The sequence below is a fragment of the Bombus pascuorum genome, chromosome 1 (genome assembly GCF_905332965.1).
Source record: "Bombus pascuorum chromosome 1, iyBomPasc1.1, whole genome shotgun sequence".
Lineage (NCBI taxonomy): Eukaryota > Metazoa > Arthropoda > Insecta > Hymenoptera > Apidae > Bombus > Bombus pascuorum.
The window spans coordinates 24,889,151-24,905,421 of record NC_083488.1 but is presented as its reverse complement, the minus strand read 5'-3'; the positions used below and the strand labels follow the sequence as shown (position 1 = coordinate 24,905,421).

Below are 16,271 nucleotides of genomic sequence, written 5' to 3'. Positions count from 1 at the left end.
AGTGAAATACCATTGAAGCGATGGGATACCATTTTAAAATAAAATTACTTACATCCAAAACCATGAAGTAGAATTTAATTAGACTCGCGAACAGTTCAATTAGTTACTGAGAGGACTAATTAAAATTGAATTCGCTTCTACGAAATTATCTCTATATATAAATCCGATCTTCTTTAACGCGCGAAGGAACGTATTCTCTGTATTAATTCCAGATTACAAAATGATTTAATATATCGAACTTAATCTTCTACAGTAGTATAGAATTTATGACCCCTTTAAAGCATCTCGAACACGCGGTTCGCAAGTAATGTTTCATATTCGGGAGTGAAAGTATACCTCAAAACTGATCGTATTAAGTATTCAATGTGGTTCGACAAAGTAAATCAACGCCGGAATACGAACGCCCTTTTACCAATGAACCCTCAATCGACAAACAATAAAATCAAACTCCCATTAACCTTATATCCCTTCAAGTAATAAATATGCAAATACGAACTTTTGCCACGTAGTAGAATCCGAATGTAGGAGAAAATTCTTCGCGCGCGAAATATGATTTAAACGCCACATTAAATTCCGGACGATGTTCCGCCGCGTTCTCGATATTATTTATCTTCGATGAATCGAGATTTCGTGTATCGGATACTGACGATACGAGAACAGTATCTTGTCACTATCAGATGACTTTCTTCTTTACGATTTTATAATTTTTCCGCCAAATAAGATAATCAGATAATGTATAATTTGTAAGATTTCGTTTATTTCATTATCAATCCTCTTAATGTTAAACAAGGGTATTTATTAATACCCGTAACTTGTAACTTGTGGTTTATAAAATTTCGTTAATATTAATTACGCGAGTTGGCTAAGCAAGCTTTAAAATAATTGAAATCACGTATATTGATCACATTTGTCTCTTTCTAGGTGTTTCGAGTATTCTGTAAAAGTAAACTGTAAAAGCAAATTGTAAAAGCGAAATTTTTAACCTTTGATGGTATCGAATAGCACGTAAAAGCGTTATCGGCAAGAAACGGGAACCGTTGAATCGAATGTAACTACAAAGGACATCTTTTTCAAGTCCATAAACTTAATTATTTACAAAAAGGCTCTGTGCACACAGCCTGCAACACGGAGGAATTGGAAAAGTAAATAGTTGAAATGCGCTTGTTTAGTTTTTTTTTCTGTGCCCTCTGAACATCAAAGCGCAAGACAAATTATTTGTTCCAGCTGTTTTTAGTTCGGTAAAGCCACATATTGCTCCCTGTTTTGTTAAATACTAGAATATCATGGCTTTTCTATTTTCGTGAACGAGCTGCACGAATGCAAGCGTTATTTCTGTCACTTTCAAAACGAGATAGTCCGATACTCGTTGTTTACGGTGTTTTTCGATGATGTATATAATTCGATCTAGTCATAAAAAGATTTGGGTAGAACGGAAAATGTCGATACTGTTTGGTTTGAAGTTTGCTTCAGTTATCGCACCTGGCGAAGCTTTTTTTCAGATTTCTGTGCCAGTTTTTCATATTGATATATTATTGGCATATTTCTCGTGACGTGTAACATGAACCTATTTGTTCATTTACGTGTTTCTATTATCTCTCGCATATCGACGTTTACCTTACGATACGATCATTGTAGTCTATCTCTGATAACTTTATTAAAGTACAAGTTGATGTTCTGTTTCGATGTATATCGAACATTTATCACGGAAATTTAATATCTAGGGTGAATGTTTATAAAACAATTTCCATTCGAAATTCTACATAGAACGGACATAATTGCCGTTAAAACCACAAGTGAGGCTGATGATAAGTGTCACGTTTGATGTATAATGTATTAAATGTATAACGTCAAGATTCCGGGCGACGAATGTAACGTTGTAAAACACATTTTCGACGGACGGTCGTGCGTGAGGCGCGTATGAATTTTCATCTGAACTTCTTATACGCGAAGGTGTCATCAAACTCGCGTCATTAAGTCCACGTATCTTCGTAAATTGCTCGCTGCGTTTAGCCAGCCTCGAGTAAAAGTAAAGTCGGTCGACGAAGGTTGGGCCACCTGTGTCCCAGCGAAAGAGGCTCTAAATCAGCGTCACTGTAATGCACGGTGATTTTCACGTAAATTTCGGAAGGAGAATTCCAGAAAGCGAAATAATCATTATGGCGAGCAATAAAATGTTCGCGATAAAATTGAGCGATAAAAGTTGGTGCGGCTGTACGGATAATTAGATTTCATTGGTATCGGTTGGTCGATCTTGGTGCACGATCAATTAAGTCGTAAACGATGGTAGAATTCCAAGACCAAGTGCATTGCTTGAGAACAGAGTCTGGTAAAACGTGAAAAAATCTTGATCCTTTAGTATCAGGAGACTTCTGTAGCACCAGACTGTGATTTTTTATCATTTCTTCTCGCGTTGCTCCATTCATGGATTATTTTGTTAAATCGATAATTAGCACTTTTAATACGTTGCTCAAGAGCCCTGCAATAAAAAGTAGTTCACCTGTATGTATATTTAACATTTTTTAGAAGGAAGAAAGTGGTAGTAGAAGAGTATGACGAAATTGCTATGACACGTGTCATGTTAAACGTTATTAAGACAACATCATTACGAAATAACCATACTTATATTTCTCTAGTTATACGCTACGTTAGCGCAGATTTTATGGAGGCAGTTAAATATCTAGTATTGCAAGCTATTAAACACGGCTCGTTACATTTTGAAAATCTATTAGCATTCTTAACAAGTTTATGATCGGGCGGAATAAATCTTGGGTATACATATGTATTGAATAATTGAATGACACTTAAATATTAAATACATTTTGATAATGCAGTGTTATATAGTATACTATAATTGTTCCGTAACCAATTTACATTATATTATATGTAGTAACTCCTATGACGTAGAATGGGCACGCGCGCACGGCGGTATATTATCTGTCATAAATTAACGCTACAGCACAATATCGCAAAGAGCCGAATATGTTAAGTCAGCTTTATTGTCACGTATGATTATCCGGGTTTTAAAGCAAACAAGCAAATGGATAGAGAAATTATGCAAGCGGAACAATTTATATTTCATAGGGTTGTATCGTTACAAAATGACGAGGATGTTGATGAATCTAATCTACGCTGTTTGTGCGAGGAATGATTATAACCTGTGTGTCATAGAGCAGTAATAATTTAATATTCCATAAAATAGATATCCTGTTATAGAATTTTACGAAATTTTACGTATTTCATTGTACATAGAAGAAATATAAAAATACAATTTCTGAAAAAGAAATCATCGAGAAATGTCAAGAATTAAAACGAAGTTACAATATTTTTGTCTTCGCTGTTATTCTACACGACGGCGGCGAAGTAACGACAGAGGCGTGAAATAATAATAATTATAATAATAACATAGCCTTTTAAGTTCTCAAGCGTATGTATAATCTAAACTTGCACATCATTTGCGTCCGTGGCATTGATACAAAGCGATGCTTGCATATTTCGACGGGAACGAGTTCGCTAACGAGCTTGCTGAAAGCATTAAGGGGTACGGACACGAGCCGTGTCTTCGAACGAAAAAGGAAACAAAAGAAAACAAAATGCTAAGCGGGACACAATGTGTCAGTAATTACGAAGTCGTCGCGTACTGGTTGCGTGCGAAGCCGTCTTCGAATCCGTCACTCGGTTTCTTTACACCAAATAGTTTTCGTTTTACCGATGTGCAGCATGCATACGTGCACGTACTTGGGAAAACGTCAGCTTTTCGTCGTTTATAATAGACGACGTCGAAAATGAAACGGTCGTAAGTCACTGACAGTGACTCAATTTGGAAGTTATTATTGCTATACCTGGCTGAACGGGCCGAACGACCTGAATATTTAATTCCAGCCGTAGCTACCAGACAAGCCAATTGTCTGTTAACTGCAGCTTCCTTTGTCCGCCGTTTTCCGCGTCGAGTATTTTAAACGATGAAGTGCAATTTGCCCGGTGAATATAATAGAAGGAACGCCTCTTACCTCTGTTCCTCTGGAAGCGTTATTCGCCTCGGTTTTCATTTGGTTTCCATTGTAAAATACCGTTTGTCGTTGAAATTGATTGTGTTACGCACGGTCTGTTCGCGAGCTGTCCATCAGACAGACATCGTACGCTATGCCATCGTCTAACGACTCTCTCTAGTCGCATTCTGACTTGTGTTAAAACCGTAACTTTTCTTTCATCCTCCCGTCTGTCGCTCTCACCCCTACTTCTTTTCTAGATTTCCTTTCTTCTTTTTTTTCCCTTTCATCTCTCGACTAATGTTCTTCCCGACTATTTCCTCTTCGCGCTAGCCAACATAGCGTCCGCCAGGAGGAGGAAGAGACCGACGAAACTTTTTTAATAAATCCACCGGCAATGAAGTTAGAATCGGCGCCCCATAAACCGGTGCACGCTTCAACGTGCAAATTTCATAACCGATTAAACATCTCGTCGAGACTATTCCGCGTACGCGAATCAGCCGAGACGGACAAAGAGCTCCTGGGATGGACGGAATAAAGGCGAACGAAACGCGCGTTGCTCTTTGACGAAAGATCGAGAAGAACGTAATCTGCGCGCGGATAAAACGCGCTCGTAATTGACTGTCTTCTGAAAACGAGAGAAAGGCACGTATATATATACCTGAGCATAGCCAAAAGAAAGGATTGTTCAGAGCCGAGCAGTTCCCGAGCCAACAGCAAACTCTCTGTGTATTAAACAGAATCCAAACTCGGGTGCGTTTGGAAGATTTCGACGTCAACCCTCTAGAAGACTCGCTGCTAAAGCTAAAAGCTGGCTGGCGCGAGTAGCTTTTGGAGAATGCTCGCGGTGAAGATGGCGGAAGGGTAGGAAAAGAGGAGAGAGAGAGAAGAGGAAGCCAGGATGGGTCATTGTCTCGAGACTGTGCAGGCCGCGATATACGCGTGGCCCCTATGTGACGTCACTTCCGCCGCCCCCAGCCTCTGCCTCCTCGAAAACCGGTATAGAGAGAAAGCGTGGTTCGCGAGAAAATCTCGATGCAGCTCGGCTCTGGCGTGGGCGGTGTTTCACCGCTTCGGGGATTAGATTCACGAAGAAGCGCATACCGGTCATGCTCTCCTCACCCTTATCCGCTGCATTACGAGCACGTAAGTGCCGAGCTCTCGTTTCCTAGAACATGTACCGGCGGCTGAACGCGCTGAAAAGACCAACGATTTACCCCTATATACGTGTGCCTCTAAGTATATCGGAATCGCGCCGCGGCCGGTTATAGAGCGGTTCTTTTCACGGGATCATCGAGTTTTTTGCCTATTTACCCGATGTGTGTGTGTGCTTGTTCGCCTTGTACGTATTCCGGTCGCGTCGAGGCTTCCATCGTCGAGTTTCAACGTTTCTGAGAGTTTGGTCTTTCTCGCTTTCGACTCGTAGATCCAAGATCACGGTGTCGGGCCAACGTGTGAATACACGCGTTTAAATTGGTTTATGTAAACGGAGATACGGTGTCTCGTCGCGGGTTAATCCGAGCAAACCGATAAATTACACCCGGCGTTCGAGTCTTTCGGGCAATTAATGGTATCGTGGCATCGATGCATTACGCGCGCGTTACGTCGATACCCGTACACTGATAAACGGTGCGCGCGTGTTATAAATCTCGCGATGTCCGACCTCGTCGCAGGGGATGGCTATGGCAGTGCAAAAAAGGGCCAGGATATCGAGGATATCGTGATCTTCTTAGAGTCGTATCCTTGTGTGAATATGTATGAACATATTGGTTTATTACGTATAGTCCATTTTATTCCAATAGAACAATAACGAGAATAGAACAGTAATTCAATGGAATAATATGAAACAAGAAATGTCGTGCATCTACTACCTCCTTGTAAAACGAAAGAAACTTTTGGGACAAGCTGATATTAACCATATTTCCATCTTGCATACACTTTGAAATTGTGTAATCTACCAGAACCAACAAATTGCTTCAGCAAATTCCTATTTCCCTTACCTTGGAGATATTCTTATATATATTATCAAAAATATTCTTCACAGCATATGCGATTTCTATCTCTCGTATAGAAACATTTCTTTCGAATTTCTTCCGACCTTTCCGTTAGTCACAAATCCATCTTCTACATCCTACGAATCGACATCACGTGAATCGTTCGCGAGGTAAAGGAACGCGCGGTGCGAATTCGCGAAGGAGAACGGCACGAACTTTCGCCGCGCCCATCGATATACATATATCGTAAGGTGCGGTGGGTGCGTGGACGTGGCGCATACATCGACTACGCGGGGATCGGCTACGTGGAAATGCACGGTTGGATGAAAATTATACGGTCCGCTGGCCACGGGCCGGCGGCGGTATCCTATGCCCTTCATTGCTTATCACTTCGGCTCGATAACCGGCGAACCGTGGAAAAATCTTCCTGTCCGATTTGGAACCATCAATTTTCACTTGGCGTGCGCCCGTATGCGCGCTGATATTGGCAGCTCCGTGCAAAAAGCTCAGCCTGACTCGAGCCGATACGCCTAGATAGATTCTATGACGGTTCGTACTATTAGTAATCATCAGATGTTGACTTCAAATATGATCGATGCTTGGATACATTTTGAGTTGATAACTTGGTGACTCGATATTGATGGATTCATTTTATTTTGTCGATTCGGAAGCAATTCTCCATGAGAGTTTCTCCTTTCGAAACACTTCTTATCGTCCGCATACCAAAGAAATCCTATTTGAGAGACTTTATCTAAGTTAACCACTTTCTTTAATCTTCTAAAACCAATTTGTAAGTATTTGACTTCCCACTTCTGTTACCAGATAGCGAGATACTCTGTAGTTCTACGATACTTTAGAGTGTAATAGGGAATCGTATAGGAGATACGATTTTGGGGCTAATGGTCGAAAAACCTTTGAGTGTTGCGTAACAGGATGAAAAGAGGTAAATTCCGTCAAACTAACTCTTTTATTCAGTGTGGAGAATCTTTTATATAATTGTTAATGATTGACGTACTACTCAATCAAGCGTTTTCGAAGCTAGTATTAGTTGTCGAATAAATTAAGATCTCGATAAACCTTTTCTTCGAACTCTAGAAATATGCATTTCCAACTTGTTTACTACGTCCGTAAGGAACTGGTGACCAGAATTCCCGATATATGTACGCTTGAAATAAAAACGTAGATCTGCGCTCTAAATCGTTCGAAATGGCACTAAATCGTATCTTTCATATCTGGTCAATTATCGTAAATAAACTTCTCACCCGACGGCGATTAAAAACGAATAATTAAAACGAGCGCTCGTTCCTCATGTGCAAATTCTGCATTTAAACCTTTCGAAATCTCCTGGCCAGAAGCCATTACGATGCTGGTTTTTAGGCTGTCTCATAAATTGGCGTCAATGTGCCGTCAGTTATACCATAAAATTTTACACGATCGTTCGCGACACGATCGTTGCATCTAGCGATCGTAATCGAAGCAGAAACTCGTAAAGATTAAAAATTTCATAGGCCATCTGTTAATATTATACTTTGGATGTTAGGAAAACTTTGTTATATAACCGCGAATGTTATTCAATCTTTCGAGGTATCTTCCATCGAAATCTTTTGTAGAATTTTTTTAAATGTTCCATTACTCGCAGCAATTAGTCAGTCTTCGCCTACAATATGTTTTTAACATGTCTCGTGCTACGCGACTCATTCGTCATTCGCGATAACCATCAAGTGTAAAATTTTCATTAGACGGATAAAGATGTCCTTTGATTCAGTGTTCAAGCAAAGCTCGTACGAAGCATTAAAGTACCCAACGTTGGAATTCAATATTATTGTTGCTTCTCTGTAATCAATTCTATCCTTTAAGTGCTATCATATCGTCTTCGTCATCTATTCCTCATTCAATTTCCTACGATTTCACGCGAATGCGATTAATCTTCGTGCATAAGTATCTTTGTTATTAAATGGTAAAAACCATCGTAATTATCAAAACATCGTTGCCTCGCGTGTCTGCTCATATTACCGTAGACATTTTTCTTGGCAGCTTGGGTAAATGAATTGCAAAAAACTAATACAGCTATGTATTAAAAATTCCGTTGCTTCATACGTTTACTCGTATCACTGTACTACATTTTCTAAGTAAACTTTCCTGCCTGATGGTACTCGAAGTTAGAATAAAGATAAACGATCCATAGGGAGGCAACGATCGATGGTGCCCCGTCATTTCCATTGGAGCAGGGTGAATCGTTGTACGAGCACGCTTTACGAGCCCTTCCCCAAGCTCGTGCAAATGGTATACATCTAACGATTAGTCGGCAGAACGATTAACCTAAATTCGCTGTGGGCGCACCTGCACGCGTTGCACGGTTAAGCCGGTCTTTTGTGGTTAATGATACACGCTGTCTTGCAGGTTACGTAACTGCCGCGCGTTCACTTGTTAACATTCACCGACTTTAGGCGAAGGCAAGCGAATCCAGCTAGAACGGAAAATTTGGTTACCTCAGATGAGGTGTGTGCCGTCGTCGTGTTCCATGTCTCTCATTTCTCAGCCAACATCGGGTTAAGCTGCGCATTATTCCGTCTTATTATCAATTCCAGAATTAATCTCGACGAATATTTCGTAGGACTTGGCTAACTTCGCTATTGTTTGGAGATTTCGAAGTGCGTGGAATGGAAAACGTATCACTCTGGATGGAAGAGGTCACGTTGCAGAAATTTCAGCAAGTATTCACAGAGCTAAACGGAATTTACTAACGGTGTTTTATCAAAACAGTGTTTCCAAAGTATCGTATTATGCAAAGCTTGCTCAATTTTCTGGCCTTCTTATATCAGAGTCGTATTCCCAAAGTACCACGCCGTATAAAAGTTAGGCGCGTTTTAAATTAAAAGTGTTTTATGCTTTCTACTTGACAGAACCGTTTCGTTACGTCCGAAGCATGTAATAAATTGTTATATCGTTCTTTTTTCTTTTTCTACTGACAAATAATCAAACGAACTCTTATCCTTCAAAGTCACATAATAATTTTCAATTCGTAATTTGAATTATTTTGCTAAAATTCTCGACACTTTAATTTATGTATTTGAAACCAGTTCCACGAAATATTCTTCTTATATATCCAAGGTATGTGTCGGAAAAATTGATCGTGTTCAACTATCTAAACTGACGAAACGTGTCGATAAGATATTTCCTCGGTAACAAACTTCATCTCAGACTCGACAATTGTATCTCGATTCGTTAGAAATTCGCGACACCACAATACAAGACGTATTCATCCAGTTTGAAGACCTATTCTTATTTCTCAAAAGCGGCGCCGGAATGTCGCAACGTTAACTTCCGCCATAAATTTATCTGGAGTCTCGTTAGTCTCGCTTTTATAAGCTGCCCAACGTAAGCGAGCAGTGACGTTGCAATGTGAAAACAATGTGAAATTGTTAGTATCAAAAGACTTATTTCGGTGACTATACCGAATATTCATTATCAAGACTGACTTTCAATCGCTCGTGGTAACCTACACATTCTCAAATTCCACAGAAGTGAAAAAATTGACGTTCCATGCATATTTTTTGATTCGAATTGAGTTGAAAGATTTATTCTCTTTTTCCTGAATTTACGAACGGTTCGATGTATTCTAAGCATCGAGTTCAATAACGTTACGAAAAGCTTCAACGATCGATGAGCGAACTTGGCGGGGAAACCGTTTGTTAAAATATCAATAGAACGGTATTTTATAAACTTCGTGTATTCGTAGATAACTGGTAACATTGTTTCGACTATGCGAAGCTCGTAACTTTTTTCGCGCGCGCTAGGTAAAGAACGTTTCTTTCTGCGCAGACAATAAATCCTGTTTTGATTATGACCATTACATCATAGACACGGAATGGACAACAACACGCGATGCTGGAGTAAGTTTTACAACTCAAGACCGTCTCTCGTTCTTTTCGAATTCTCCTTAAAAAGCTTGGAAACTGTCGCTCCGTAGTTTATTTCGGTGGTCGCCTTGGCTCAGCCTCGCGACGCTAAACTTCCCTTTAACTGTCGTCGTTTCAGCGAGCTTTTATGCCACGTTCTTCGCGTTAGCTCTTGTGGATCTGATGTTTTCTACCGTTCCATTTACGAGGCTGTTATGAGAGACGTGTCCCTAGTCTCTGCAAATTGTTTTTCGTATTTTTAAACGACCCCGACTCATTTTAAGGAGTTACGTTACATATACGCTTTTAAGCTTATAATTAAAACCAATGGTAGTTTTGTATTTCATTGCAAATACATATACATGTATACGTATAATTTCAAAGTATAATTTTGTCGGAAGTTTTATGAATTTTAATTCGTAACTGGTGCAATGTTCTTTTTACTTACGAAATTCAATATGAAGAATTTTATAAGAATCAAACGAACGCTATTTTTTAAATATAATACACTCTATGTGTATCAGTAATCCACGAAGTTCTGTAATAATATTGTGATAATTTATATTTTCAAAATGTTTAACAGGACGCTTCCGACAATATTTAATCCTAGAACACAATTTTAAAATGACTTCATCAGTTTCTAGATTTCAGATCAAAATAAAAGAGTCGTAATCCATTGCGATTCTATTCTCGAAATTCGAGTTATGGAGGGTTTGAAACGAGATAGAGTTGACTGATCCGTGTCGGGTAATGTCACGTACGGGCAGAGGCGAACGAAACTAATGCTTACGATAAAACCGGGTGTCGAGTGCCGCACCGCGCACGTTTCCAACTTACAGAGCCTCGAAAAATACGTGATACATGCCGACGATCAGTCTCGTGATGGATGGCGTTTCGTGGTAACCGTGTGCCAGCCTGTACATCGTAGAAACTTCCGCTTCCCTTCGCGCACGATCCTCGCCAAGTTTCCGCGAAATCGTTTCGACGGCGGCGAAATTTCCTTAATTCCCTCTCATAAGCCCCGTGAACTCCCTTCCTGAGGAAAACCGACGTTACGAGAAAGATGCTAATAAATACTAAAATGGGGCAGGGTTATACGACTTAGAGTTGTTTTATAATTGAAATTTTTAAAGGAACACAGGCATGTTTGACGAAATAATAGCTCGTTTTAACGAGTGATCTTTCTCTGGCAGTGCTGAATTTCGAAAGTTGGAAATCCTGTTTAAGCGAGGGTGATTTAAAGAGAAACGGTATAAGAATACTTTTAAGAAAAGTTAAGAAAAGATAGTGAAAAAGTATATCGAATTAGCAATGATTGTTAAGAAAATCGATTGTTCTTTCGAATTTTCGTTAATTGGTCAAGTAAAACTTGTTGAGCTCTTCCAGCTTATAATTAGCCTCAGAAACAAAGCTGAAGTGTAAATTTCGATAATTTAGACGAAGAAAAACATTTAACACGTTCAAAGTTCTACTCTGACCATTCGCTATTAAACTGATAGATTGCGGCTTAATAGAAGATTTCTATATAACTTCGTGTACTTTTAACTCTGAAAAAACATACAATGTTTCCAACGGTTCAACGATTCAGATTAATATCACGCATTTTTAATATCGTAAAATATAGAACGATTATCCCATTCCAACCTAGCTTCCTAAACTATAATGTTAAATCTAACTCTGCAAGTCTACACCTTTATCCCTTTATATCTCCTAAATCGCTAAATTTTACGTACGAAATATAATTCCAACTAATGCAGCGCGAAAACACCACCTTCGGTATGTACCACGCGGACATTCGGAAGTTTCCTCGAGAGACTATCGACAGAAGTTGGACAGAGAGGCGATAACGCGATGATGCATGTTCGTGGCCCTGCCTACGACGCGCCTAACGCCTAAAATATGGCGTAGGTAAGGCGCGAGTCCGGTCCGGCCCACATCCGCACATCTCGTTCGCGGGTCGCGGAAGTCGCTGCTTGCAACTGCAACCGGCGGCGGCAGGAAAGAAGCTCGGCTGGCCCGGTGTCGGTGAAGTTCGCACGGAGGAAACAGACTGTGGAGAAGGAAGAGAGAAGCGTGCACGTCGAACTGGGAAGACGAAGAAGAAGGCGGAGATGGAGTCGTGTGGGTACCCGGATCCGATGGCGCATGCGGTTCGCAGAACCGATCGGGAGAACCGGTTTTAGGACGTGTTTCGCGCCGTATATGCACGCCGGATCGTCGATAATGGACGGAAGAGCTGTCCGCCGACGGTGCCTCTCGTCTCTTTTTTTGCAGCTGAAACGCAAGCGGGAGACTCGTAATAATCCGCAGATGCGACTAGAATTCGATCTCCCGTGAGCATCGAGCCCCTGTCTCGGCCACGTCTTGTCCACCGGGACGAAGAGGAAAGATCGTTTCTTTGGATGGCTGGCTGGTCGCGACGACGACGATGACTCATCCCGTAGACCCATTTCTCGTGTTTACGGTGCGTAGGTTCGACGCGTTCCTTTGGTTCTTTCATCTTGGCGTTCGTGAAATGATAAGTATTGTTGGGTGTACTGCTTTTTCTATACATGTAATAAGTAGCTGGTTAGTTTCGCATGTTAACTATTTTTTGGTTCTAAAGATTAAATATACGATTTCTTATAGGTTTTAAGATTGAAGGGTTTGCTGCAATAGGAAGATAACTACATTTTCCTGTAATTTGAGTAATTCAATGAAAACCAATTGATTAATTTACCTTTCTTTCATTCAAGTTTATAGTTTTATGATGGTAGCGATAGTCATTAATGGGGCGAAACGTGTGAAATTTGTTCGATGCTTAAAATAAAATCGTGGAATGTATAGATCGATCGTCCCTCGAAGATAAATTCGAATGATTAGAAATATGTATATGATTAATTATCGATATATCTTTAGCTTGGTAGAAATCACTCGTTACGTTAACTGATCCTAATAGATCGATTGATCAACCTGACAAATAACCACATAGCCCGAACGCGGTTTATTGATTGAAAACTAACTATAATTGCTCGCTGCTTAATTAACTAGAAAACCTTGAGCGTTTCTTGATTAATCCATTCGTTTGTAATATTAACTACAATCACCCATCATTAAGCTTATATTAGCTGCAAACGTATTATTATAAAGAATGCTACTTTCACCGTAACAAAAACTACGATATATACATTCTCGAATTATAAAGTAACTTATCAAGAGGATTATAGTTACACGAAAGTCGAAGAATCGATTGATTTCTGACTATATTCATTAGATAATTGGTTTGTTAGACAACATCCTAATTTGCAACAGCATCTCGAGAAGTAACTTCGGCAACAACGTAATGGCATTTGCTGTAAGATCTTTGATCCACCACAGCATTTATGTAGAACCGTCGTAGCTAATCTCAACGTTAGCTTCTAAATGAACCGCATCTTTGCCTTGCTAAAGATACAGTGGCTACGAAGACTATTGGCACGTGGCCTTATTTCTCAATGAAATATTTTTTCGTTAAGTTCTACATTTCATCTTCAATCGCCAGCTCACAAAAGTATTCAGACATTACTGAAATTTTTAAATGTGTCATATAATGCATGCAATATATGCATATGTATATAGACAATTTTTTTATAGTTAAATTTTTACAAATTTTGGATGAAGGAATTACTAAATGATACGGAATTTAATATACATGGACCTGATTGATTAGTATGTAAATGTTATGATGGATATAAAGATATGGCAATATCTTTGTAACCATTGTAGGAAATAGAAATTGTAAAAACCTTATGAATAATAAATTTCGATTTCCACCGGAACGTTAGGTCGATGATAAGTTTTGAAAAATGTCGTCGTTGCATATCCGTGAATTTTGCGTACTTTTCAATGTGGTATCTCTTACCTGCGTTTTTCGGAACCACTGCAAGTGGCTGCTTTGATTTATATCGGCGTTCCCGTCTGCACGAAGGAAAATGGGTCAGATAAAAGTTACATAGTTTTAAAAAGAACGCGAAATGGATGAAATAAAATCTTTCTTGGTAGAAGCTCATGGTTTGCGTCTTTTTTTTTTTACAAGATCCTCTGGATAATATAAGGGCAGATAGAGAGAAATTTTGAGTAAGAAATGCGAAGTAAAACATATCGATGTAATAACGTGGGAAATTGGATAGTGAAACATTGATTTATACATTGATTTATACATTAGTTACGTGAAACCTCCTATTGGAAGTGAAAGATAATTTTATCTTTCGATGGAACGTTGAAAACTTTGTAAGTAAACCTTCATAGCGATGTATAACAGACGCGATACATTAGAAAACATATATTTTAGAAATGAGCTTTTACATCGTTGAAGAAGCTTTCAAAGCATATCGTTCGACCTATTTTAAAAGATTCATTTTATTTTTGAAATCATATCCTCTTCTTTCGAATTAAGGCTTGGTACTTATATAAAAATCGTTAATTAATTGAAATTATTTTTCTGCAATTGAAATTCAAGTTAGAATTATGCAATTAATAATGTATCGCGAAGCTTCTCCGTAATAAATCTCCTCGTTTGGTTAAGGATCGTAAAAGAAGATTAAGCCCGCTTCTAATTTCATGATATAAACCCAGCTTGCAATTTAGTTTGAGATATGCATCCACCGTAATCCGTTAAAAGATATAATAATCGATGCAGCGCATATTTTCAAGCTTTCTTAATAATTTTTAAAATGACAAAAATTGCCGAGGAATGGAATCGCAGAGCGAACGTTAGCAGCCGGATAACATGACCGAGCTCGTGCTACACGAGAGAAAAATTAATATCCAACGAGATAAGCGGCAGGAAAATATAGAACGGCGATAAAACTGTGGCAAACGTTCTTTGGCACTTAATGTCCGGCGTGTAATTTACCACGAGTTCGAGGTAGTTAACTTCCACTTTGAAGTACGCTGGCCCGGGAAATTAGCTATAAACTCGAGTTTATCTGTAAACTTTTCTAGTGGTAAAACCTACCACTAAGGCGAATAATAAATACATTCTCCCGGTAATTATTATTTTTAATTAAGCGTCGCGACGCTGCGGCGAGGCGGCGACGAGTGAGAAAATTTCGTCGAAGACTGTAATTAAACGCGGAAAAAAAGCATTTTTGCTTAAGGTGAATTAAGGAAGATTGGATATTTTATCAACATTACGGAAGTTAAACAATCTATCAATTAAAATTTTTAATTTCAAAGTAAATATATTTTTAGCTTGTGCATTTAGTAGGTGCATCGAATTATCGGATTATGTTGTTCATATTTTATTCTGTTCAGGTAAATATCTTCTTCTCTCGGAATTTTCAAAGATATATATTCGTAGAATATTATTTCCAGATACACCAAACGATGTCTGACTGACGTTCCAAATCTACTTTAAGCGCACTGTTGTCCAGTTAACAACAATCTTATTTTCGGACACGGAATCTTGTTCGCGGCATGGATTATGGATCAAATACGACAAAAGCAGACTATTTATATCAAAGTACGATCTTAACTTTATATGCATGTGCTACTTGAGACATAGTGTTCAAGCAGCAAATCACTAGTCCCAAGAGAAGATTCGCAATAAAAGTGGTTAGAATGACACGTGAAATTGCCAGACGAAGCTAAATAACTTACGAATCGACTACGAGTTAAGAGCATTCGTAGATTTTTCTTTTTCTGCCGTTTCTCATCCGCAAGAACACGTATCCTGGTTACGGTACTATCCTCTCGCGAAAACTGCTAACACGTATATAGTCGAAGGAAACGTGGACGCGCGGCTCGCATATGAAACTGTCGAGACACGTGGAACACTAATTCAACGCACGTGTCACCTCCTGACATCGCGGCACGTGCAAGTTCTTCCGTGACCACTGTATGTGAACATTGTGAAGCAACTTGCCGACACGCGATAAATTTCGTCGTTTGCAACATCCTCGCGAATTGTCCCGTGCCAATGACACGCTACAACGCTGGATATTGCGCTAGCCGGAGGAAACTAGAACTCTATTTGATCATATATGTTCCCTTAATCGTGACATTAATCAAAATTGAATTATGGTGTTATTGTTCATCTTGACAATTATTATTTTATGGTTGATGAAAACTCGAACATGCAAGAAAAATTCATCAACTGCATCAACTATTGTACATGTTAGATTTTTAAGAAATGAAACACTAATCGTCTATATTATTATTAAAAGTGAGAAACTTTTAGAAAATAGAATCCATATGTCGATTTTTAAAATGATCAAGGTCATCGGAACGTCCACTTTGCTTTCGCTATAATCACAGCTCGTGTATTTTACTCATGGACATCAATCGTTGTAATCGCGCGAGTTCTCCAATTTCGAAACTGTTAAGGTTTTCATGCACTCGAACTTGGCTCGATCGGCTTCACGGCCAAAATC

General features: G+C 39.2%; 1 protein-coding gene and 1 long non-coding RNA gene across 9 annotated transcripts in view; both read left to right on the top strand.

Moving 5' to 3' along the window:
* LOC132914727 (fat-like cadherin-related tumor suppressor homolog) overlaps window positions 1–16,271 on the top strand; it is a 499,421-nt gene that overhangs the window by 174,337 nt on the left and 308,813 nt on the right. The gene's annotated exons all lie outside the window — the stretch shown is intronic.
* On the top strand, window positions 13,412–15,972 carry LOC132916064 (uncharacterized). The gene is made up of 3 exons (XR_009660006.1): window positions 13,412–14,127; window positions 14,485–15,153; window positions 15,214–15,972. It is a non-coding gene; the product is annotated as an uncharacterized LOC132916064 (long non-coding RNA).